The sequence below is a fragment of the Pan paniscus genome, chromosome 12, assembly GCF_029289425.2.
Source record: "Pan paniscus chromosome 12, NHGRI_mPanPan1-v2.0_pri, whole genome shotgun sequence".
In the NCBI taxonomy this organism is placed as follows: domain Eukaryota; kingdom Metazoa; phylum Chordata; class Mammalia; order Primates; family Hominidae; genus Pan; species Pan paniscus.
In genome coordinates this window covers 62,704,722-62,731,498 of record NC_073261.2, presented here as the reverse complement: position 1 = coordinate 62,731,498, position 26,777 = coordinate 62,704,722, and the positions used below count along the sequence as shown (strand labels likewise).

The window sequence follows — 26,777 nt, the reverse complement described above, 5'->3', positions numbered from 1 at the left end:
AAGTTGACATGGAGGAAGGGCTTAGGGGAGGACATGAGGGAATAAGCATAGACAATTCTCTATAGAAGTTTGATGTGTCAAGAAAGGTAGACTTTCCCTACACAGGAAGGCAGATCCCTGCATAGCCTTTACCAAGATACTTGATACTATAAACAGAAATTTTATGGTTTGGTGGTGTCACTTCCTACGTGTGAATCCAAATCTTTAGGAATTGTGGTTTAAGTCAACAACTGATTTTGGGTAGACATCTGCACAACATGTGGTGGTGTTGCCATAGTGATTGTTACTCTGAGGAATTCAGGGTAGGATATTTACACTGAAACTTCTGTGTTTCAAAATGAAGACATAATTTTAGATACTAAGGACCTTTACATATATCCCTCCTGAATGTTAATGTTATTTAAATGAGTAATAGAACACTTCAGACATTTTTTCATTCCTTGAAAATGAAATGCTTTTCATTTCCTGAAAATGAAATATGTCCTCTGCCTGGAGATACTCTTCTGAAATGCAAGAGCTCAAATAGAGCAAATTCAAATAGTTTTTGAGCTCTACTGCTAGCAGGAAGGAGTTAGGATTTAGAAGGCTGATTTCACTGCCTGCTGTGTGTTTTCATTTCACTTTGCTAGGGTCAGTTGCTGTATTTCAGAAACAGAGAAGCTCTGAAAGCAGAGATGTGTGACTGAGAACATGGAATTGGTTCTCCGTGTATGTTTAAAACTCCAGTTTGAAAGAAATGCTTTATTCCTTTTCAAACTTCCCTACTGTTTTGGTGAATTCATTTCACGCATAATCCTGCAGAACTGAATTTTGTGCCGCTGCCTTCAGGCTGCAAACAGTTTAGTCCTGTGTGCTAATGACTGATTCTCCCAGGGTGTGACCACCTGGCTGCCAGGATCTTTTGAAGTTCCTGCTATGGCCAAGCTTTCTCAGTGCTGGGCATTTTTCACTTCCTTCTCTTTCTACCCCACCATTTTCATCTGCTTAACATGGGGAGTGGAAATGCTGAACGTGTCGGAACCTTACCACAAATCCTACCCCATGTCAATATGTCCACACCACACTCTCAATTCCACAGACATTCATTGCTGGAGAATCAAGGAAATCAGCATTGGAACCTTGTCAAATTTCCCACCAATATAGCCCAACAGACCCACAAAAAGAGCAGCTTAGGTAATCACAATGCAGATGCTTTTCGTTAAATATTTTTGGGGAAGTTTATTTCATTTGATGAGATACTTGGCTAAATGGAACCATCTCCTGGAAACACCCATAAACACTTTTTAAAGTGGTGGTCCTCTATCCTGATTGTAGTGACGATTTCAGGGGTGCATACATACATTAAAACTTAAATTGTATGCATTAAATAAGAGCAGTTTATATCAAGTATATGCCAAGAAAACTGTTATGAAAATGTGTGGGCCCCTGAACAAACTTGTCTGTTATTTTTGTGTGTGGTCTCTCACTGACATGGTTGTATTTCAGAATTTGGCAAGTGATGTTCACACACCCATTTATTCGCCATGGGGTGAGGCTGGCATAGGTTTGTCCTCTAGGGCAGAACAGCGCTGGCAGAGATCCTGGGGATAGGTATGAACTTCAAACCACACGCAAAGTCATTGCAAAAACCTGAACAAGCAATCCAGTGACTTCTGGATGGAACTCTGAAATGATGTTTTGCTAGCATTTTAACAGTAATAGTTAGTTGCTTGTGGATTTGGTTGTTTTGTTGTTGCCAGTTTTTGTTTGTTCCGTTTTTTTGGCCAGTTTTCAAGGTGGAGTTATATTACGCACATTCAAAAGCAGTTCAGAACATTTCTGGAGTTTCTCTCCCTGTATCATGTTTTCTTCTTCTCTTTCCTTCTTCTTCTAGAGCTACATTAAACTCTAGAAAGCCTCTGTGGGTCTCTTTTGCAGGGTAGGTTGGAGAATGCAGAGGAACAGGGAATATATAGGGATAGGGTCCCATGATATCCCAGGAGGAAGAGCTGCTGGCTTTAGCTAATACTTGCTGCACCCTCTGGATTCTGGCTAGGGAAACCCAAGTAGTCTTCATGTTATCCAGGTTTCCTTCCTTTAATATTCAAATAAAGTAACTCAAACCCCATGCTCCAGTCCCTTCTCATATGTTTCTTAGGGCTGCCAGGGAATGTTCACACACTCTGGATGCCTTCCTACTCCCCACTTTCTCTATCTGATTAGTGCTTCTCCAGGATGCTGGGCCCTTTCTCCAGTTCTCCTTGTTCTAAAACTTGAATTCCCTAAGGCAATGAGTGCTAATTCAAGTCTAATACTAAATTGTGATGATTAACAAAAGCCTTTTAAAGGGTTTTGGTTAGTGGAATGGCAATAGATAGGTGGCCACTATACGGCAGAACAGGACACAAAGTGAGATGTCAGATGTCTCTGTTCCTAGAGCCCACTGGCTACCCTCCTTTGCAGGAGTCCCTGGCTGTCCCTGGCCATCTCTCCCTGGCTGGGGTCATCTCTAACTCTCTCCTGCATCCCCTCTCCCACCACTCCCCAAGCCTCAAAACTGCAGCTTCAGTGTTCCCAGAAAAATGGAGAAGACAACAAAAAAGATTCTCTCCATAAACCAATTGTTTTACAATAACCAGCAGGAAAGTTTTAGCTCATATTGTTCTATACCTGTTTTTTCTGGATTAGGTTTTAGCATAACTAAAGAACCATTCAGAGTATTCCTAACCCAACCCCAAAAGAACTGTCTACCCCAAAAGAAAATCCAGATCTGTACTTTTAGTAAAACAGGGTACTGACCGAAAGTGTGAAATTATACTTTTTATTTATAACGTAAATATATTTTCATGGGCAGGACACAAGACCAAGGTCTGTGCTTCCCTCCCCTGCTGGCAGTCCCACAAATGGGGTGAGAATAGGATGGTAGAAGATTTATCACCCACACTACTCCCTGCCCCCGCTTTCCAGGGTAAACTGAAGACTTCGATTCTTTCCTCTTCTGTTTCTACACATCTTTCTCCCTCTCTCCCCTCCTCCTTTCTGTACACTCCTGTTTCTCTTCTAGGTTTATATCTTTTCTTATTTTGTGACAGACTCTAATAGGCAGGAATTAGATCTAAATCTGATTTTGGCATATCACCCATATATTAGTGCTTGGTGTAATTTTAGGGACACTAAATTGCTTTCTAGAATAACCCTTCTTTCCCAGGAGAGAAAGCACAGGCTTTGGGAACTACTGCCAGCATGCTTTTGGCTAGACCCTGGTCAACAGCACCGAGTTACACAAAACACTAACACTTACTTAGCATTGCTAGGTAAACTTCTGTCGAATGCTTAGGTCAGTAACACATCTGTTCTTTTCTGGTATGAAGTAGATAGTGATGTCCCAAGATCCATACTCAGGCAAAACATTAGGGAGAAACATTCGTCATTAGCTTCTCTGAACTCTACCCATTTTCTTTAGAAATCCAGAAGGTAAAACTATGAAATCTGGCAGGATATAAATAGCAGCTAAAGTCTGCAGAGTACAAAGTAGTAAAATGTCTAAGCACAACAATGGATATGTGCTTAAATGCAATCTAAGCAACCCGATTCTTCTACAATGTCTAATTTTTTATTTTATTTTATTTTATTTTTTTTTTTTTTGAGACAAAGTCTCACTCTATCACCCAGGCTGGAGTGCAGTGGTGCAATTTTGGCTCACTGCAACCTCCACCTCCTGGGTTCAAGTGATTCTTGTGCCTCAGCCTCCCGAGTAGATGGGATTACAGGTACGTGCCACCATGTCCAGCTAATTTTCATATTTTTAGTAGAGATGGGGTTTTGCCATGATGGCCAGGCTGGTCTTGAACTCCTGACCTCAGGTGATCCACCCGTCTCAGCCTCCCAAAGTGCTGGGATTACAAGTGTGAGCCACCGTGCCCAGCCTAATTTTTAATTTAAAGAGTATATTCTCTTGTTAGATACATTTAAAAAGCTCTTCTCTTGTTACATGCATTTGCTCAAAACCCCAGTGTTGTGCTTATGCATTCTTGCTTGGTCAGGGCTGCTGCACTGTAGAACTCCAGGAAGCACCATCCACGTCATGGTCTGTGAATAGCAACCCCAGGATTTGTCCAGTGCACAGCTTGCAGGACAGTACATGGAGCTCCTGGTTTGAATCCTGGTCTGCTACTTACCAGCTGTGTGAACTCAGGGAAGTTTTTTATTTTCTATAAGGCTCATATTCTTCAACTATAGAAAGGGGATGATAATGGTATCTACCCCTTAGGATTGCTGTGAGGATTAAATGAGGTAGTTAAGAAAATGATAATAATTGTTAGGTATTATTGATAAAAATAACAAATAAGCTTACCATTTCTCTGATATCTCAGCCACAGAGAGCACAATCTGTAACGTTGATAAAATGGAACATTTGCATAGGGGAGGAGAGCTTTTCAAAGGCTCTAACATGATGTAATTTTATGAATCTTGACTTCCAGAGAGCTCTTTCAAGGTGCCAGGCTTTTATATCACCAGGTCTTCCCTCAGTTCTGCTGCAGTCGTGGCGTTGCTACACAGCCAGTGCTGTCTGGTATACTTTGGCTCTGGCTACAGAGCCCCTTTTCCTTTGTTCTCCCATCCCAGTGACTGCCCACCATGGAGAATCTATATGAATCTTGAACAGAGTTAGAACCTAAGGAAAGTGTGATCCTGGGATCTAGTAGCTACAAGTACCAGGACCAAGTACACTGGGAAAGGTGACTTGTAGATTTTTTAATTTCTTGCCCTTGAATGCCAGGTCTGGGACCATGAGGGAAAATTACAGACAGAGCAAAATAGCAATGCAGCAGGAAGATTATAGGAATGCGAGTGCCCAAGGGTGAGTGTGTATAGAGGTAAAGTGGATATGGTATAAAAAACAGGGAGGAAGAGAGAAAATGAGATGGAGGAAAGTGGTGATGAGAACCAACAGTTACTGGAGACCATGTTCCCATCTGCCCTTTGCCAACTTGCCTCAAGGTCTGGGACCTGGTCAGAAATGGCATCTGAGGTTACTAATCACACTCACCTTCAGACCAAGTTAACATCGTAAATAACAAGGGTAGCAATCTCTTATTACCTTGGGGTAGTGGAAGCACATCTAAGGCACAAGTATGAAATGAAAGAGAGGAAAAAAGAAGTAGGAAAAAATTAGGGAAAAGGGAAGGCTAAATAAAAAGTTCAGCTTTTGGAGAACCAGTAACAGGCATAGTTGCCACTGCTACACATAAAGTATTCCGCAGAGAAGGGAATGAAAGAGGGGAATCCCATTGCACAGTTCAAACCTTTAATTCTGTCCCTACTCAGGCTCAGCTTTGAGATTTTTAGAGAGGCTAGAGTAATTCCTAGACTGCCCAGGAGGGTAGCTGGGATCCTCTTTCTTCTGCTGGCATGATTCTCTCCTATCTCTGACTGCCATGAGGTGTGCCTACTAGACCTCCAACTACATAGAGTGTAATTGATTAAGGGTCCAGCTCCTGACTCTGAAATCCATCATCACGTTTGTTCCCAGGCCATGCTTCCCACAGGCTGCTCCTAGCCAATGACAAAGTGCAGCAGGGATACTAACAGTCCCATTTCTCAGAGGCACAGGAGTCTTCTGATAGCTACTTTGGCTTAGGGACTCCCAAATAGCCTAACTGAAGTTTTCTTAAACTCCAGCAGTGTAGCATGCTTCTACCCAACCTACCTTCTCTATCTCCTTCACCTAGCGTCAGACTTGCTTTATTAGCCGATGCTCACCCAGCCTTGTCTGGCTCCCTCTTCATTTTCTTTCACAAGTGGTCCCCCTAATATAACCTTTGCCTTTTTTTTGACACGGAGTCTCACTCTGTCACCCAGGCTGGAGTGCAGTGGTGCGATCTCGGCTCACCGCAACTTCCACCTCCCAAGTTCAAGTGATTCTCGTGCTTCAGCCTCCCTAGTAGCTGGGATTACAGGTGCACGCCACCACACCCTGCCAATCTTTGCATATTTAATCCCAAATTGGTACCTGCTCTTCAGACTAATATAATATCCAAGAACTAGCAGAAACATAAAATCCCAGCTCTCAATACTCATTATATACAATACAAGGCCTAAATCAGTGCTTACTCAATTATACTAACAGACCTTTACCATGCTCTGAGTGTGATGTAAACACTTCAGTGACCTGGCTAGTCACTCCCATGCTCAAATAAACCCAGTTTTCTGGCTTTGTCAGTGGGCACTCTCTCAGTCCGTCTCTGTGGGGAGGTGGGATATTCATTTTTCCAAGTAAAAGGCTTGATTTTACTCCTCAAATTCCACTAGAAAGAAGTCAACTGTGGCATTAACGTGTATGATCTCTACATTATAGGGGGTCTAACCTAAGCAAGACATAGAGTACCTGCCCTCTAGGACTTTTTGGAGGCCTTGACATTGAACTGCCCCATCAAAGAGAGGAAGCCTATTTGGAATGACACATGGGGAGTCTTGTTTGTCCAACCAACCCTGCAGATTCTAAAATTTGTCATTAGATCTGTCAGAAAGCTGAATACTTGTACAGGTCATCTTGGATCAAAAAGAAAGAACTGAGTTTACTCTAAGGCTATATCCTCAGTTTTGTTTTGTTTTTCTGAGAAGCATTACTTTAATGAGCTTATAATTACTATATAAATCAGAGGATGTGAACACAATAAACATACTTGGGGAAATTGTCATAGAAATATTTGCATAGAAAACATGCAAACTATAGTGTTTTCTCCTGTTTAAAGAAAATTTCCAACAATATAAATGTCTAAACAAGAAGACATTTTATTTTCTTGAGAGACCAAGATTTTCTACTTTTTAAAATTGTGGTAAAATATGCATAACCTAAAATTTACCATTTTAACTACTTTATTTTTTATTTTATTTCATTTTTATTTTATTTTTTTGAGATAGGGTCTCACTCTGTTGTCCAGGCTGGAGGGCAGTAGCATTATCCTGGCTCACTGAAGCCTTCATTTTACTTTATTTTATTTTATTTTATTTTTTGAGATAGGGTCTCACTCTGTTGTCCAGGCTGGAGGGCAGTAGCATGATCCTGGCTCACTGAAGCCTTCTGGATTCAAGCCATCCTCCTACCTCAGCCTCCTGAGTGGCTGGAACCATAGGCATGTGCAGCCATGCCAGGCTAATTTAAAACTTTTTTTGTAGGTACAGGGTGGGGATGTCTCCCTATGTTGCCCAGGTTGGTCTCTGACTCCTGGGCTCAAGTGATCCTTCTGCCTCAGCCTCCCAAAGTGCTGGGATTACAGGTGTGAGCCATTGCTCTTGGCCCATTTTAACCATTTTAAACTATGCACTTGTTTACAAGGATTAAATATAATATAAATATGTGTTAATTAGCATAATACCTTAAGTGCATAAGGTACTTAAGTGCTTGATAAATGTACAAGTATGCAGATGTGTGTGGGTGGGGGTAAAGTATAGAGGAGATACCAAACCACTTAGAAAATAGTGTCAAATTGACTCCTCTAAACAGAGGCCAAGGTGGGATTAGATAGATACACAGGAGATTTATTGGAGAAAATGCCTGTGAAGGATAAAGTGGTAGGGAGCTGAAGTAGGAATTATTTTCAGACCACAATATCAGCTTGACACATGTGAAAGGAGAGAGAGAAGGAAAGAAGATTGGGTAGGAAGAGTCTCAAATACTGCAGTTCTGAGCAAGTTTTGGCCAGGCTGATGGGAGTTCCTGAGCCAGAGTTGCCCATTAAAGGAATCCCCATCAGGCAGGAATGGCCTGATTTGAGTATCTCCACTGTGCCACCAGTCATTGGTGGGAGAGGCTGGAGGCTATTGGTCAGCTACACTCTCCACAAGAGGTTCTTCTAACAGGACACCTGAAAAGCACATCTCCATGCCCCTGCCCCATAATAGCATATCAAAAACCCATTACTCATTTACTGCATTTGCTGTGAGGATAAGAAAGATTTCCATCATATATCTGTACAGTCTATAAAAAGTCTTATTTGAGAAAGTCTTCCTGAGTGTCTCAACAAACTTGGTCCCTATAAAAACTTCTTCCCCAAATACAGGCAAAATTTCATAAGGACTTGGCACTCTGCATCCCCATCTGAGGCAATCTTACCAAATGTTTTTCTAATTGTCCTCAGGAACCTGTTCCATTTTCCAGTTCCAGTTGCTGTGGAATTTGCCTTTCTACCTAATTCCTGCTGGACGTGAAGCTGGGTATGCTTTATTGGTTCCCAGGTCTGACTTTTCCCCAGAATACTGCCATTGCTTCTGTATTTGTCTCATGTCCCCAAAGCCTCAGGCAGCCCTGCCCTGTTCTTGATCACAACTCTGGTTTCGAGGAGCCAAATCCACATCAGAGTCCCAAGGACACATTGGTCTGGGGGAAACAAATATTTTCTCCTCATGGATAAAAAGAACAATGCGATTGATTTTACGTATTTGCTTTTTCCTTTGGCTGCAACTTTAACAGGTTAAAACTTTTTTTTTGTTTTATTTAAAAAATTCCCAAGATTACTATATAGACCTATGTAGAGTAATCAAAGCTTGCCATGGGTTTTTGGAAAATTTAACAAACTGGTTCAAAGTTTATCAGGTAGAATGAAAAAGGAGCAAGGGTCAAAACATTCCTGAAAAAGAAAAGCTACAGAGGGGTAAAGCTAGAGGACATTATGCTAAGTGAAATAAGCCAGTCACAGCAGGATAAATACTGCATGATTCCACTTATATTAGGTATCTAAAATAGTCAGACTCATAAGAAGCAGGGAGTAGAATGATAATTTTGTTTTGGGGCAGAGAGAAATGGGGAGTTGCTGTTCAATATGCATAATGTTTCAGTTATGCAGGATGAATAAGTTCTAGAGATCTGCTGTGTAATATTGAGCCTATAGTTAACAATACTGTATTCTATGTACCCTTAGGAACTTGTTAAGGGGCAGATCTCATGTTAAGTGTTCTTGACACTACAAAAAAAAAAGCATTCAATGGTTTAAAATTTATATAATATATGTGTTATAAATGAATTCAAATTTTGACTCTCATTTTCTTTGATGACGGAAAATACTCAGTCTTGCCTCATATTTTAGCTCAGTAAGTTTGGTTTAAAATGTAGTTCCTTGTAAGTAAATATCTGGTCCACCCTAAGATCTGAGAATACCCACCTTCTTGACAGGTATGTATGTGTCTGTGATCTAAGTTATCCTGGGGACATAGCAGATGTCCTGGCATGGGGCAGCAGCCTCTTGTTCTTATGCCAGCCTATGTCTACATGAGAGTATAACTGGTTCTCACCTGCCCTGGTCTTGGGGTTCCTTTTGAACCCCACCCCAAACTTCCTTTTGTCCTCTGGTTCTCTCATCACTTTTTTTTAACCTCCACTGGGAGCTCAGGAATTTTCAGTGCCTTCTGGAACTACCCAGGATTGTGAGACTCTGCCAAGCCCCTCTTAGGCCCATCTGCCTACACGCCTCCTTCATTGGGACTCTTCTACCACCCAGGCAGTGAGTTTCTCAGAATCTTGGCTGAACTCACTTAACTCTAGGCTTCCCTATGAGTTCTGCAGTCTCCTTGGCTGGGATTCCCTCAAAGCTCTCTGGGTGTTTCTATCATACTCTCTCCATCTGGGCTTTATTTAAGTCCAGGTGGGTGGCATGTATATAATGGAGCAGGTAAGGGAATGGTTCTAAAGTGAAAAGCCTATGCTTTATTTGGTTCCCTCCAAAATATCCTCTAACTGCTGTTCAAGCTCTCTCATTTCCTTTCTTCGCGGGGTGGGGGGGTGGCAAGGGCAGAAAAATCTCCATTATATGTTGTCATGCACTCCTTTCAACTCCAGTTTTATATAAATTATGCTTAGTCCTCCAAATTTGGCATTTTCTATTTAAATCTAGTGTGGAATGGTAAGAAAATGTTTTCTCTTTTAACAAATACTAAGTTTTGCAAATAAAAATGTTTTCAGCCTATTGTTTCAATCTGTTTAATAATTTATTTAGGAATTCAGTTGCCATTTTTTGCCTTAAGAGATAGCCATCTTCCCCTTCAAGACCAAATATATGAAATAATATCATTTATTTAAGTGTAATGTAGTGATGTGATGAATAGAAACTATAATTTAATATCAAAGCATTGCCCAATACAACACAGACAAATTTATGGTTTAGTTATACCAAATATTAAAACCTTATGATCAGATACTCTATGACCAATTCTTCCTCATAGTTTACGATTACTTTCCCTTTGGTCTATATATTTTCTCTAGGACTAATCTTTTTTACTTTTACTTAGATATTATTAGATAGAGTTCTATCTTTGGCAATAGCTGGCTCGGTTATTTTGGAGTAATCCTGGCATTGATAAGAATCACACAAAATGGACAAAATATAAAATAAACATCTGTTCAAAGACATCGGAAAGCCACTGAGGGAATGAGAATTTACAGGGCCAAGAATCCAAAAGAAGAAGAAACTTTACAAAGGGGAGCTGGGCATTTGGTCTCCATTTCTTTCAAGGCAATTGCTAATTCTGAAAGTGAAAGGTAACTAAGTGCATGAGAAGTTGAGCAGAACTTTTGGCAAGATTCTTGAGCTAGGAAAAGCCCACAAAGGAGGAGTGACCCTGGAAAACACCTCAGCCTTTTGTTTGGGACTTTTAAAGGCTATGGTCTAAGAGTAACAGTGAACCAGAAACAGACCAGCCCTTATAGCAGTGGTTCTCAATCATGGATAAACATGAGAATTACCTACGAAGATTAAAAAATTTATCAATGCCCCATAGTTCAAAAAATCTCTACAAAATTATGCTGAGTGAAAAGAACCAAAAACAAACAAAAAAAAAGGATACATATTACATGACTCCTTTTGTCTAACAATCGTGGAACAATTACAGGAATGGAGAACAGATCAGTGGTTGCTAGGGGTTAGAAAAGAAAGAGAGAGGATGGGTATGGCTATAAAGGAATAACACAGGGAGTGACGGTATAGTTGAGTATCTCATTTGTGGTGCTTTTTAGGGAGGCTACAGATGTGAAAAAATTGCATAGAACTACACATACACACACACACACATATGTACACAAGTCCATGTATAACTGGTAAAATCTGAATAGGCTCTATGGATTGTGCCAATGTTCGTTTTTTGGTTTTGACATTGTACTATAGTTGTGTGAAATGTTTGCATTCAGTGGGGTAAGCTTTAGGGAAGGGCTACGTGAGCTTTTCAGTGCATTTTTTGCAACCTCCTGTGAATCCATAATTATTTCAAAAAAATGTTTTTAAAAACTACTCCCCCACAAAAAATCAATGCTTCACTCCAGATCAGTTGATTCAGATCTCTGAAGTAGAGTCCAGGCACATGCATATTTTTGGAGCTTCCTGTGTGGTTCTAATGTGCATCCAGTATTGAGAACCGCTGACTTACAGGGAATGAAGGCACTTTTAATAATTTCAATACTTGGATAGATTAAGATTATCACTAGGCCCATTCCCTTCAGAGCAAAAGTAAATCCTCTATGTAAGAAGATAACATCATTCAGGATCACAAATTATCTCTATGGTTTTTCATACTCAATATACATCAAGACAAGACTTCATACAAAACTAAGAATAAAAACATATAATAGACACAGATCCACAGAAGATCCAGATACTGAAGTTATCAGCCAAAGATTTAAAAATAGCCATAGTTAAAATAGCTATACAAACAGAAAAGCCACAAAGAAAAAAATTCAAAGCAGAAAAAAGTACAAAGAAAACCATGCCTATGCACGTGACAATAAAAGTACTAAAAATCAAAGACAAAAAAGTCTTAAAAGCAGCCACAGAATAAAAACTATAAAGCAACAGCCATAAGATTAAACTTATAGCTGAATTCCTAACAGAAATAGGAAATGCAGAATAAATGCAGTGATATCTTCAAAATGCTAAAAGAAAATTACTACCGACCTAGAATTCTATGCCTGATGAAGCTATCCCTCAAAAATGAAGTAAAATAAGAGCATTTTCAGACTACTATAAATTGACAGAATTTGTCACTAAAGGAAATATGAAAGAGTGTTCTCTAGCAAAAGGAAAACAAACCCAGATGAAACTTGGGAAAAGCAATGGATAGGGTAAATACGTGGGTAAATCTACATGAATATTGCCTGTATATATTTTATTAAATATATTTTTGGTAGATGCTTCAAAATATTTGTTTATGTAACAACACTTCCAAAAAGTATTCTCATATAAGATATATCATCTTCATAATCTTTCTATGACAGGAAAGTCTGTGTATCATTTAGGAATGTGGGTTGCAAGTATTTGAAAACTAAATAAAGCTTGAAAATAGGGGTTCATTTTTCTAATATAACAAGAAATTAATGCAAATGCCAAATCTATGGTATTTGCAGTTGCCGAAAGTAATCAAGGACTCAGCCTTTTTCTTTCTGCTCCATCGTTCTTAGTTTGTTGGCTTTCAGTATTATGGTCAACAGATGGCTGTACATCCAGGCATCACAGTCTCATCCTAGGCAGGAAGAAAAGGGAAGAGCAAAAGGCTGCATCAGCTAATTTGTTCTCCATTTAGGGGGGAAACAATACTTTCCCAAAACCACATATCAAACTGCTACTCACATCCTCTTGGTCAGACTGTTTCACAGGGCACCCCAATTGCAAAAGAGGTTGGAGAATTGATTAAGAATTGATTGATTTATTATCTTTCCAGCCTCTAATGCACAGGAAGACAAAAGGGAATGGGGCAGGGAATTAATTTGAAGTAAGCCAGCCTACAGTACCTGCATGGGGGATAAGGTCAACTAGCTCACTAAACATTGACTCTACCCTCCTTTTAGTGCACCTTTTTGTGCTGCAGAGGCTAGGGAGCTAAAAATTACTTTTCCCAACTAGGTTCCTGTGTGATTTAGCTTTTGCTAATCAGATGCACTTGTGCAAGAGTTGGGACCTGGAAGTGATAGGATGAAAGCGATTCTGCTATTTCTTTTGATTCTTTCTTCTGGCAGGCACAGTCAGGCAGAGAAGCACTGGCTTTTTCTGTGCCAGCATTTCAGTGGCAAGTCGCTAGCTTCATGGGTAGGGATGTGCCTGATGTAGAGCACGCACATCTAAGAGAGTCAGCATAGTTCTAGAGCTAGCAGTAGTGGCGGTGGTGGCCGGAGCTACCTGATCCCTGGTACATGCTTCTGAAACCAACAGTTCCAATGATGGTGGCAGAAATGACATCTCTGGTGGCTACTTCTGCAGGGTAATTCTAGGATTTATTTTTGAAGACCTAGCCTGAAGCTTGCTCCTACCTAAAATGTCGTAAATTTCTAATCCCATGCATTAAATACCTTTGCTTAAAATATCTAGTTTATGTTTCTGCAGTTGACTCTGGCCTATATAATTTGCCTCAAATCATCTCTTTAGGTTCCCAATACCCCTACTCAATCTTTTAATCAAATATATACTTGGTTTAGAGGGAGTCATCCCTTCCCTCAGGTTAAACTCAATTCTTGCAATCAGCTTGAGTGATTTTTATTCCTGTCAAGTTCCTATATGGGCTCCCCATGGAGTCATGGAATTAATCTGTCTTCTACATTCTCGGTGTACAGTGTGTGGAGAATTAGAATGACTACACTATGAACATGACACACGGAGCTGTCAGTGGTCATGGCACATGCAGAATCCTGTTGGGCAGGAGTGGTGAGTACTCTATGCTGACAGTGGAGTCACTTCCTTGGTTGAGCCATCTGTCTGTCAGTCCTGGTTCTGCCCTATGGGAGAATCTTCTCATTATCCCCCATAGCCACATCTTATTAATATTTGGGAGAGCATTCCATTCCTATACAGATTTTATAAACCATCTCCTTTTGAGGTGGATTTAGGAGCCTGAGGGCTGAACAGTTAGTCACTGGCTGACAGCAAGCTAGGCCAGCATTTCTTTGCAGCTTCCACGACCTCGTTAGTAGGTTTCTAGTTAGTCGGATTCTTGCTGATCCCAGATATGAGTAACCATAGTTACTCATAGCTTAGGGACATAGTCTCTGTCCCTAAGCTTCATGGCCACTGCATGGAGCACTTTGAATCAATAGCCCTCTATGGAAAGATATCACCTTTAATCAATTTTTTCCCTAGGGACTGGCCTCTCTTTCTTCTCACTGGTAGAGAGCTTTTAAGGGAAAATGCTCGAGAAAGGCCTAAAGCCCCCACTACAAGGTTCTAAACTGTAACATTTGCAGGCAATTTAGAGTGTAGGCAGCAGGCAGAGACCACTTCTCTCAGCAAAACTATGTTTTCATTCATCTTTTCTACACTGGCTACTTCTAGGCCAAGTTCATCCCTTGCTAGGGTCTGAATATCCCCATCAAAACTCATAGTGAGACAGAGTGGAGAAAGATGGTTAAATGGAAGCCTTCACTGATCATCCCCAAGAGGAACACCAAATTGAACAACTATCTATACAAAAAAGCATCTTCGTAAGAACCAAAAATCAGGTGAGCAATCACAGTACCTGGTTTTAATTTTAAATAGCTGAAAGTTAACTTTACATAGCTGAAAGAGGCACTGAAGAGGGTAAGAAAGATAGTCTTGAATAGCTGATGCCACCCCCTCCCCCATTCAGCAGCGGCTGCACAGCATGGAGAATCTGTGTGCTTACAGGAGAGACAGCACAGCAATTGTGAGACCCTGCATTGAACTCAGTGCTGCCCTGTCACAGTGGAAAGCAAAACCAGGCTGAGGTCAGCCAACACTCATCCACAGAGGGAGCATTTGGACCAGCCCTGGCCAGAAGGGAATCACCCATCCCAGTGGTCAGAATTTGAGTTTCCACAAGCCTTGTCACTCCAGGCTGAATGAAGTCTCTGGGGTCCTAAATAAACATGAAAGGCTATCTAGGCCACAAGGAGCTGCAATTCCTAGTGCTGTTCTGGGCTTGGAGCCAGTGGGACTTGGGGGACATGTGACCCAGTGAGACACCAGCTGGGGTGGCTAAAAAAGTGCTCGCGCCACCTCTCCCCAACCCCAGGCAGCAAAGCTCACAGCAACGAAAGCAACTCCTTCTTCTTTCTACTTGAGAAGAGGAGAGGGAACAGTAAAGAGAACTTTGTCTTGAATCTTGGATATCAGCTCAGCCACAGTATAGCACACTGGGCAGAGTTGAGAGGCACCCATTTCAGGCCCTAGCTCCTGGACAACATATCTAGACACACACTGGGCCAGAAGGGAACCTGCTGCCTTGAAAGGAAGGACCTAGTCCTGGCAGGATTCATCACCTGCTGACCAAAGAAACCTTGGGCCCTGAAACCAGCAATGATACCCTGGTTGTACAGCACGGGCCTTGGGTGAGACCGAGATGTACCGGCTTCAGGTGAGACCCAGCACATTCCCAGCTGCATTAACTATGGTGAGAGACTCCTTCTGCTTGAGAAAAGCAGAAGGAAAACTAAGGGGAACTTTGTCTTGCACTTTAGCTACCAGCTCAGCCACAGGGACGTACAGCACCAACAGGGCTCTTAAGAGTTCCCAGTTCCAGGACTTGTCTCTTGGATGGCATTTCTGGATCTGCTGTGGAGCAGAGGGGAGCCCACTGCTCCGAAGGGTGAGTCACAGGCCTGGTAGCATTCACCACAAGCTGACTGAAGAGTCCTTGAGCCTTAAGGAAATATTGGTGGTAGTCTGGTAGTACTCCCCATGGGCCTATGGTGGTGGTGGTCATGGAGTGGGGCTCCTCTTCCTTTGGAAAGGGGTAGGAAGAGTGGGAAGGACTGCATCTTGTGGTTTGAGTACCAGCTCAGCTGCAAACAATGGAACACCGACAGACTTCTAAGGTTTTTGTCTCTAGTCCCTGACACCTCTATGGTACCTATGGATTTCCCTGGGGCAACTCACCACCTTGAAGGGAAGGACACAGGCCTGGCTGGTTTTGCCATCTGCTGATTGCAGAGCCCCAAGGCCTTGAGTGAATATAGGCGGTAGGGATGCAGTGGTTACAGAGGGCCTTGGACAAGATTCAATGCTATGCTGGCTTCTAGTCTAACCAAGCACAGTCTCAGCAGTGGTGGCCACAGTGGCGCTTGTATCACTGCACCATCAGCTCCAGGTGGCTTACCACAGAGAGAGACCCTCCCTTTGTTTGAGAGAAAGTAAAGGAAGAGAACAAGAGTCGCTGCCTGGTTATCCAGAGAATTCTTCCAGATCTTACCCAAGACCACAAAGCTGATATTTCCACAAGTCTGCATGAACCACAGTGTTACTGGGTTTGGGGGTGCCCCCAATGCAGATACAACATAGATCACAACATTCAAGTCCTTTTGAATACATGGAAAGCCTTCCCAAGAAGGACAGGTACAAACAAGCCCAGACTGCGAAGACAAAACAAATACCTAACTCTTCAAACATACACTGACAGACATCCACAAGCATCAAGATCATCCAGGAAAACATGACCTCACCAAATGAACAAAATAAGGTACCAGGGGCCAATCATGGAGAAACAGGGACATGTGACTTTTCAGACAGAGAATTCAAAATAGCTATTTTGGGGAAACTCAAAGAAATTCAAGATAACATAGAGGAGGAATTCAGAATTCTATCAGGTAAATTTAACAAAGAGATTGAAATAATTAAAAAGAATGGAACAAATTTTGGAGCTAAAATATGCAATAGGCATACTGAAGAACACATCAGAATCTTTTAATAGCAGAATTGATGAGGAAGAAGAATTAGTGAGCTTGAAGATGGGTTATTTGAAAATACACAATCAGAGGAGACAAAAGAAAAAAGAATAAAAAACAATGAAGCATGCCTACAGGATCTAGTAAATAGTCTCAAAAGGGAAAATCTAAGAGTTATTGGCCTTAAAGAGGAGGCAGAGAAAGAGATACAGATAGAAAGTTTATTCAAATGGATAATAACAGAGAACTTTCTAAACCTAGAGAAAGATAATAAATATCCAAGTACAAGAAGCTTATAGAACACCAAGCAGATTTAAGAACCTCAAGGCACCCAAAGATCAAAGATAAATAAGGGATCCCAAAAGCAGCAAGAGAAAAGAAACAAAAAACATACAGAATATTACAACACTGTAATTGTGTTGGGTAAATTATTCATATTATGAGTAGAAAGACTAACAGATGAACCAATCAAAAACAATAACTATAACAACTTTTTAAGACATAGATGCTGCACTAAGATATAAATAGAAACAACAAAAGTTAAAAAGCAGAGAAATGAAGTTATAGTTTTTATTAGTTTTCTCTTTGCTTGTGTTTTTTATGCAATCAGTGTTAAATTGCCATCAGTTTAAAATAATGGGTTATAAGATACTATTTGCAAGCCTCATGGTAACCTCAAAAAAAAAATACAACTGATACTCAAGAAATAAAAAGCAAGATAGTAAATAATACCACCACAGAAAATCACCTTCACTAAAAGGAAGACAGGAAGGAGGGAAAAAAGGATGAGAAGACCACAAAACAACCAGAAAACAAAAAGCAAAATGTCAGAAGCAACTCCTAACTTATCAGTAGTAACATTGAATGTAAATGGACTATACTCTTCAACAAAAAGACATAGGGTGGCTGAATGGATAAAAAAAGCAAAACCCACTAATCTATTACCTACAAGAAACACATTTCATCTATAAAGATGCACATAGACTGAAAATAAAGGGATAGAAAAAGATATTTCATGCCAATGGAAACCAAAAGAGAGCAGGAATAGCTATATCAGACAAAATGTCACATTTAAAATATCATATTATGATATTTATCACATTATATTTATCATAATATGATATTTATATCAGACAAAATAGATTTCAAGACAAAAGCTATAAAAAGAGACAAAGGGCTGGGCGCAGTGGCTCACACCTGTAATCCCAGCACTTTGGGAGGCCAAGGCGGGTGGATCAAGGTCAAGAGATGGAGATCAGCCTGGCCAACATGGTGAAAACCCATCTCTACTAAATATACAAAAATTAGCTGGGCATGGTGGCATGCGCCTGTAGTCCCAGCTACTTGGGATGCTAAGGCAGGAAAATCGCTTGAACCTGGGAGGCGGAGGTTGCAGTGAGCCAAGATTGTGCCACTGCACTCCAGCCTGGGTGACAGAGTGAGACTCCATCTCAAAAAAAAAAAAAAGAACAGGCAAAGAAGGTCATTATATAATGATAAAGGGGATAATTCAGCAAGAGGATATAACAATTGTAAATATATATGCACCCAACACTGCAGCATCCAGATATATAAAGCAAATATTACTAGAGTTAAAGAGAGAGATTAACCCTAATACAATGATAGCCGGAGACGTCAACACACCACTTTCAGCATTGGACAGATCTTCCAGACAGAAAATTAACAAAGAAATATTGAATTTAATCTACACTATAGACCAAATAAACCTAGTAGATACTTACAGAACATTTCATCCAACAGCTGCAGAATATGTATTCTTCTCCCCAGCACGTGGATCATTTTCAAGGATAGGCCATATGTTAGGTCACAAAACAAGTCTTAAAACATTCAAAAAATTGAAATAGTAAGAAACGCCCTTTTTGCTGTAGGCCCAAGTGGTTGCTGCTGAAATGGGCAAGTTCATGAAACCTGGGAAGGTGTTGCTTGTCCTGACTGGACACTACTCTGGACGCAAAGCCATCATCATGAAGAACATTGATGATGGCACCTCAGATCACCCCTACAGCCATCTCTGGTGGCTGGAATTGACTGCTACCCCCGCAAAGTGATAGCTGCCATGGGCAAGAAGAAGATCGCCAAGAGGTCAAAGATCAAGTCTTTTGTGACAGTTTATAACTACGATCACCTAATGCCCACAAGGTACTCTGTGGATATCCCCTTGAACAAAACTGTCATCAGTAAGGATGTCTTCAGAGATCCTGCTCTTAAACGCAAGGCCCGACAAGAGGTCAAGGTCAAGTTTGAAGAGAGATACAAGATAGGCAAGAACAAGTGGTTCTTCCAGAAGCTGCGGTTTTAGATGCTTTGTTTTGGTCATTAAAAATTTAAAAAAAAGAAAAAGAAATAGTAACAAGCATTTTCTCTGATCACAATGGAATAAAACTAAAAATCAATAATAATAGGAATTTTGGAAACTATACAATCACATGGAAATTAAACAATGTGCTCCTGAATAACCAGTGAGTCAATGAAAAAATTAAGAAGGAAATTTTAAAAATGTCTTAAAATAAGTGAAAATGGAAATGCAAAATACCAAAACCAATGGGGTACAGCAAAAGCAGTACTAGCAGGGAAGTTTATAGCTATGAGTGATTACACCAAAAACAAAGAAAAACTTCAAATAACAATGCATCATAAAGAACTAGAAAAGAAAGAGCAAACCAAACTCAAAATTGTAGAAGAAATAATACAGATCAAGGCCATAGAAATAAATGAAATGAACAAAACAATACAAATAACTAAGGAAGGAAAAGCTGTTTTTTACAAAACATAAACAAAATTGACAAACCCTTAGGCAGACTAAGAAAAAAAGAGAGAAGACCCATATATATAAAATCAGAGATGAAAAAGCAGACATTAGAACTGATAGAGCAGAAATTCAAAGGATTATTAGTGGCTACTATGAGCAACTTTTGTCACTAGATTAGGAAATATAAGAGAAATGGACAAATTCCTAGACATGTACAACCTATCAAGATTGAACCATGAAGAAATCCAAACCTGAACAGACCAATAACAAGTAACAAGAATGAAGCTGTAGTAAAAAAAGTCTCCCAGCGAAGAAAAGCCCAGGACCCAGTGGCTTCATGGCTGAATTCTACGAAACATTTAAAGAAGAACTAATACCAATCCTGTTCAAACTGTTCCATAAAATATAGGTGAAGGGAATACTTCCAAATGCGTTCTATGAGGACAGTATAATCCCAATACCAAAAACCAGAAAAGACACATCAGAAAAAGAAAACTACAGGCCAATATCTCTGATGAATATTGATGCAAAAATCCTCAAGAAAATACTAGCAAGCCAAATTCAACAACACATTAAAAAGATCAATCATCATGACCGAGTGAGATTTATCCCAGGGATGCAAGAATGGTTTGATTTGTGCAAATAAATAAATGTGATACATATTACATCAAGAGAATGAAGGACAAAAAACATATGATCATTTAAATTGATGCTGAAAAAGCATTTGATACAATTCAACATAACTTCATGATAAAAACCCTCAAAAAACTGGGTACAGAAGAAACATATGTCAACACAATAAAAGCCATTTGTGACAGAACCATAGCTAGTATCATACTGAATGGGGTAAAACTGAAAATCTTTTCTCTAAGATCTGGAACAGTACAAGGATGCCGACTTTCATCACTGTTATTGAACATATTACTGGAAGTCTTCACTAGAGCAATCAGACAAGAGAAAGAAAGGGCATCCAAAGTGGAAGGAAGAAGTCAAGTTATCCTTGTTTGCAAATATGATCTTATATTTGGAAAAACTTAAAAACCCCACCAGAGAACTATTAGAACTGATGAACGAATTCAGTAAAGTTGCATACAAAATCAATACACAAAATCAGTGGCATTTCAATATGTCAATAGCGAATAATCTGAAAAAGAAATCAAGAGAGTAAACCTGTTTATGATAGCTACAAATAAAATACCTACAAATTTACTTAACCAAAAAAGGGAAAGATCTCTGCAATGAACGCTATAAAACACTGATTCTAGATATTGAAGAGAACATTAAAAAATGGAAAGATATCTCATGTTCATGGGTTGCAAAAATCAGTATTGTTAAAATGTCCTACTACCCAAAGCAATCTGCAGATTTGATGCAATCCATCAAAATACCAATGACATCCTTCAGAGAAATAGAAAAAAAAATCCTAAAATTAAGTGGAACCACAAAAGACCCAGAATAGCCAAATCTATCCTGAGCAAAAAGAAGAAAACTGAAGGAATCACATTATACTACAGTACTATAGTAACCAAAACAGAATGGTACTCACATAAAAACAAACACATAGACTAAAGGCACAGCATACAGAACCCAGAAATAAATTCATACATCTTTAGTAAACTCATTTTTGACAAAGTTGCCAAGAACATACAGTCTCTTGAGAAAGGACAGTCTTTTCAATGAATAGTGCTGAAAAAACTGTATATCCATATTCAGATCCACATTCTGTGCTGAAAAAACTGTACATCCATATTCATATAGACCCCTATCTCTTGCCATATACAAAATCCAAATTAAAATGGATTAAAGACTTAAATCAGGAGAGTCCAATCTTTTGGCTTTTCTGGGCCACATCAGAAGAAGAATTGTCTTGGACCACACATAAAACACACTAACACTAATGATAGCTGATGAGCTAAAAAAAAATCGCACAAATACTCATAATTTTTAAACAAAGTTTACAAATTTCTGTTGGGCCACATTGAAAGCCATCTTGGGCTGCATGCAGCCCAAGGGCCATGGGTTGGACAAGCTTGATGTAAATATAAGACCTCAAATTACAAAACTACTAAAAGAAAACATTGAGGAAACTCTTCAAGACATTGGAGTGGGCAAAGATTTCTTGAATAATATCCCACAAGCACAGGCAACCAAAGCAAAAATGGACAAATGGGATCACATGAAGTTAAAAAGCTTTCTGCCCAGCAATGGAAGCAATCAACAAAATGAAGAGACAACTAGCAGAATGGGAGAAAATATTTGCAAGCTGCCCATCTGACAAGGGATTAATAACCAGAATATGTAAGGAGTTCAAACAACTCAATAGGAAAAAATCTAATAATCCCATCAAAGAAAATGGGCAAAAGATGTGCATAGACGTTTCTCAAAAGAAGACATACAAACAACAAACAGGCATATGAAAAGGTGCTCAATATCATTCATCATCAGCAAAATGCAAATCAAAACTGTAGTGAGATATCATCTCACCCCAGTTAAAATGGTTTATATCCAAAAAACAGGCAATAAGAAATGCTGATGAGAATGTGGAGAAAAAAGAACCCCCGTGCACTGTTGGTAAGAATGTAAATTAGTACAATCACTATGGAGAACAATTTGGAGGCTCCTCAAAAAAACAAAAAATAAAGCTACTCTGTGATCCAGCAATCCCACTACTCGGTATATACCTAAATGAAAGGAAATCATGATACCAAAGATGTATCTGTACTCCCATGTTTATTGCAGCACTATTCACAATAGCCGAGATTTTGGAAGCATTCCAAGTGTCCATCATCAGATGAATGGATAAAGAAAATGCGGTACTTACATACAATGGAGTACTATTCAGCATAAAAAGGATGAGATCCTGTCATTTGCAACAACATGGATGGAAGTGGAGATCATTATAGCTAAGTGAAATAAGCCAGGCAAAGAAACACAAACATCACATGTTCTTATTTATTTGTGGGAGCTAAAAGTTAAAACGATTGGCCTGGCGCGGTGGCTCACGCCTGTAATCCTAGCACTTTGGGAGGCCGAGGCGGGCAGATCACGAGGTCAGGAGATTGAGACCAGCCTGGCTAACACGGTGAAACCCCGTCTCTACTAAAAATACAAAAAAATTAGCCAGGCGTGGTGGTGGGCGCCTGTAGTCCCAGCTACTCAGGAGGCTGAGGCAGGAAAATGGCGTGAACCTGGGAGGCGGAGCTCGCAGTGAGCCGAGATCGCTCCACTGTAGTCCAGCCTGAGTGACAAAGCGAGACTCCATCTAAAAAAAAAAAAAAGTTAAAACGATTGAACTCATGGAGATAGAGAGTAGAAGGACAGTTACCAGGGGCTAGGAAGGGTTATTGCGGGGTTGGGGAGAGTGGGGATGATTAAAGGGTGCAAAAAATAGTTAGAAAGAATGAATAAGAACTAGTATTTGCTAGCACTACAGGGTGACTATAGTAAAGAAATCAATTTAATTGTACATTTAAAAATAACTAAAAGAGTGTAATTGGATTGTTTGTAACACAAAGGATAAATGCTTGAGGTGATGGATACCCCCATTACCCTGATAGGGTTATTAGGCATTGCATGCCTGTATCAAAATATCTCACATACCCCATAAATATATATACCTACTATGTACTCACAAAAATTAAAAATTAAAAAAAAATTCATGTTGAAATTTGATTGCCAATATAATGATGTTGGGAGGTGGGGCCTTTAAAAGGTGATTAGGTCATGAGGTTTCTGTCCTCATGAATGGATTAATGCCATTATTGTGGGAGTGGATCAGCTATCTCAGGAGTTGGGCCCTCCTTTTTCTGTCTCATGAGCTCTTGCCCTCTCTCTCTTGCCCTCTTTGACTATATGATGCCTTCTGCCATGGGATGAAGGCCATGTTCTTGAACTTCCCAGCCTCCAGAACTGTAAGCCAAATACACTTCTGTTCTTTATAAATTATCCAGTCTGTGGTATTCTGTTTTAACAACAGAAAATGTGCTAAGACATCCCTCTTGCAGGGCTTTGTGGAAAGTGGCAAAGCATTATTACTAGGGTCTGTTTTGGGATGGGGAGGGGGAATATAATTTTAATGGATCAATTTGTTTTTTAAAAAAATGATCCAGGGTATTGTCAGCAACTAGTTTATTCTTCTCTGTAAATTTTTCTTCAAAGAGCAGAAGAATTCACAAATTTAGATAACCTGGTCAAACCCTCTAACTTCAGAAAAGAAACTAGGCATCAGACTCTTTGATGCTGTTTTCTCCACTGAAAAGCTTTTCAGTGGAGTAAAGGGGGCCTCGAAATATTCTGAGATTTGTAGGAGGGTGAAGTAAATACCTAAGGTAATTGTGATGGATAGTTCTTGAATTATCTGCTTTCAACTATCTTCTATCAGGCTGTGGTGAACCCAAGTAACTGAAACTCCTGATGCAAGTAGTACAGATGTATTCAGGAGGGATACTTCTAAGGGGTTGAGGGGAAAAATGCCTGTTGGGGGTTAACCTTATTCAGTGGAGAAAACAGCATCATTGCTTCTGATGCCTAGTTTCTTAATTTTAAAGTAGGCCTGATCCAACATTTCCTCATCATCCTCTCTTATTTCTTCAGATATAAGATTTCTGAAATAGAAATAAATTTTATTCTTATTTATGCAGAGTGAATAATTCAGCTGCTCAGTATCATATGAAATAAAGACCTCCAGAAACTTCCAGGGCCTATTCAATCTTCCTTGCCAAGGGGTCAACTTGACGTTATTAGCCCAGTGTACTGCACAGAAGCAATAATAAAAGCCATAAAACATCATTGCAAAGTGACTAGCACAGACTTCAAAGAGGAGCTAAGACAGATGTGAGCAATATCCTATAATGTATGTACTTATCACCTTTGCATTCAGATGGTGGTGGATACCCCTGAATGAGTGTTTAAAGATGTCAAGAATGAGGGCATGAGGAGAAACCAGACAGCTCCAGCTAAGTGGACCCATGCACAAAGGACAGTCATGAGGTGAACCATCTGTCTCTTCCAGTCTGTTCTACCCTGTTCAAAGCACTTCTAACAGGTTATTTTAATTAACCTGTAAAACAATTTCCCATGAAGTAGATTGGAGAGAAATTATTGTAAAACCTTATTTAAAACTGTTAAATTCACCTGGAAAGGCTAATTATCATTATCATACTTTTATAAATGAGGAAACTGAGACACAATGAAGTTAAGTGATTTATGTAGAGCTAGATATTTAATCCCTATTTAATTCCTGATTCTGTGCTTTTTTCACACCATCCCAGTAAGTCCCACTTAGGAACATCCTGGCCTTCTGTAGTTCAGCAGTAACATCAAAAACTTCAAGCAGGCCAGGAGCCGTGACCCATGCCTGTAATCCCAGCACTTTGGGAGGCTGAAATGGGCAGATCGCTTGAGCCCAGGAGTTTGAGACCAGCCTGGGCAACATAGCAAGATCTCCTCTCTACAAAAAATACAAAAACTAGGCAGGTGTCAGGGGGGCATGCTTATAGGAGGCTGAGGTGGGAGGATCATTTGAGCCCAGGAGGCAGAGCCTGCAGTGAACCATGATCGTGCCACTTCACTTCAACCTGGGTGACAGAGTGAGACCCTGTCTCGAGAAAACAAAACAAAACAAACAAACAAACAAAAACCCACAAAAAACTTCAAGCAGATTGCTCCGAGGTAATAATTATGAACATGTGTAAAGTTTACCTGTAATGATTCCATTGCGTAGTTGTTAAAAGCAAAAGATTGGAATTAATATAAATATCTACCAAAGGTAGCATATTAAATTACATAGGGGAATGCCATGGTACTAGTAAAACAAAACCACATAATTCAAGAATAGTTGGGTAGGGAAATGTAATGCAAATGTATATCAGTGGGGAGAAATGAATGTACATGCATAACCTTAAAACATATATTTATCTAGATCTGTTATAAGCAACAATAACATCAATGATAGCATTTTTGCTCTCAACTAAATCTCACGTGGGCACCCTTAGCATCCAGCTTTTAGTCTCTATTATCCATTAATATGAACCAGGAAATTTGGGGGATGGTTGATTCCATAGTTTGAGGGCAGGAAAAAATTATGTTGGATCTGAAACATCAGGATGTTTGGATAGGATACAAGGATAGAAATGCTTAGAGGACAGAAGGCACTATATAAGGACGCCTCCCCTGAACAGGTTATGAACATTTGTGTATCAGAAAAGAAGTAGTAGGCTGGGCGCAGTGGCTCATGCCTATAATCCCAACACTTTGGGAGGCTGAGGCGGGCAGATCACTTGAGGTCAGGAGTTGGAGACCAGCCTGGCCAACACGTTGAAACCCCACCTCCACTAAAAACACAAAAATTAGCTGGGCGTGGTGGTGGGCACCTGTAATCCTAGCTACTCGGGAGACTGAGGTGAAAGAATCGCTTGAACCTGGGGGTCGGAGGTTGCAGTGAGCCAAGATTGTGCCACTGCATTCCAGCCTGGGCAACAAGAGCGAAACTCCATCTCAAAAAAAGAAAAAAAGAAAAAGAAGTAGTAATATCAATAATAATGGGTAACTGAAACCAGCTGAGACTGTAAAAGGCTGTGAGTTCATACTGATGCTGAAGGAGGAATGCTAATTATAAGTGATAAAAATGTAATTGACATACAAAAGGAGAATAAAAAAGTTTTGGTTTACTTTATTAACTTTAATAAGTAGAAAGGTATGATCTATACAAGATTTTAAAAAATGATATACTACAAAGTGTGTGTGTGTGTGTGTGTGTGTGTGTGTATTTTTCTATTCTATTAACAGGAAGAAGTTTACAAATATTTACTGAATGAATGAAATAATTATCCAAAATATAGGACCTACTCATTGTCTATAAATGATTATTTTCTCCATTATACTATTACAAGTTACTCTCAACAGTTATTCCTGGAAGGACATTTTCTTCAAGTTTTGTTTGAGCCACAGATTTCTAGCTCTACTCTTACTGGGAGTGCCTGATTTTGTTAGAGCCTTACATTACACAGAGAAAAACTTTAATATAAGTATATAAAACACATCATTGACCAGCAGATGGCTCTACAGAGCAACAACAAAAAAAATCACGACATAAGTTAAAACTGATGTATGTGTAAATCATTATTACAGGAAATCTTTTTTACATTCTCTCTGTGTGTGTATGTGTGTGTATGAGAGAAACTGGAATGGTAAAAATGAAAACATTTAACTTGTTAAATTAACTTAGGCAAGACAAATGTTTTGGTAAAATTTTAGAAGAAAATAGTTTTCAAGAAGTTCATCATGAAGTTATTACTGTCAACTTCTACATCAAAATTTACCCATAATATATGCAAAAGTAGTTCAACACAGATATCAAGAGCAAATTGTCTGGAATTA

The 26,777-nt window shown here is 39.7% G+C and overlaps 1 protein-coding gene and 2 pseudogenes across 1 annotated transcript in view; 1 reads left to right on the top strand and 2 right to left on the bottom strand.

Annotated features, from left to right (window-relative positions):
- Positions 1–26,777, bottom strand: part of LOC103783701 (small ribosomal subunit protein eS4-like) — a 195,673-nt pseudogene that overhangs the window by 24,624 nt on the left and 144,272 nt on the right.
- Positions 1–26,777, bottom strand: part of WDPCP (WD repeat containing planar cell polarity effector) — a 730,102-nt gene that overhangs the window by 559,081 nt on the left and 144,244 nt on the right. The window lies entirely within an intron of this gene.
- LOC100979009 (large ribosomal subunit protein eL27-like) lies at positions 17,746–19,870 on the top strand (annotated as a pseudogene).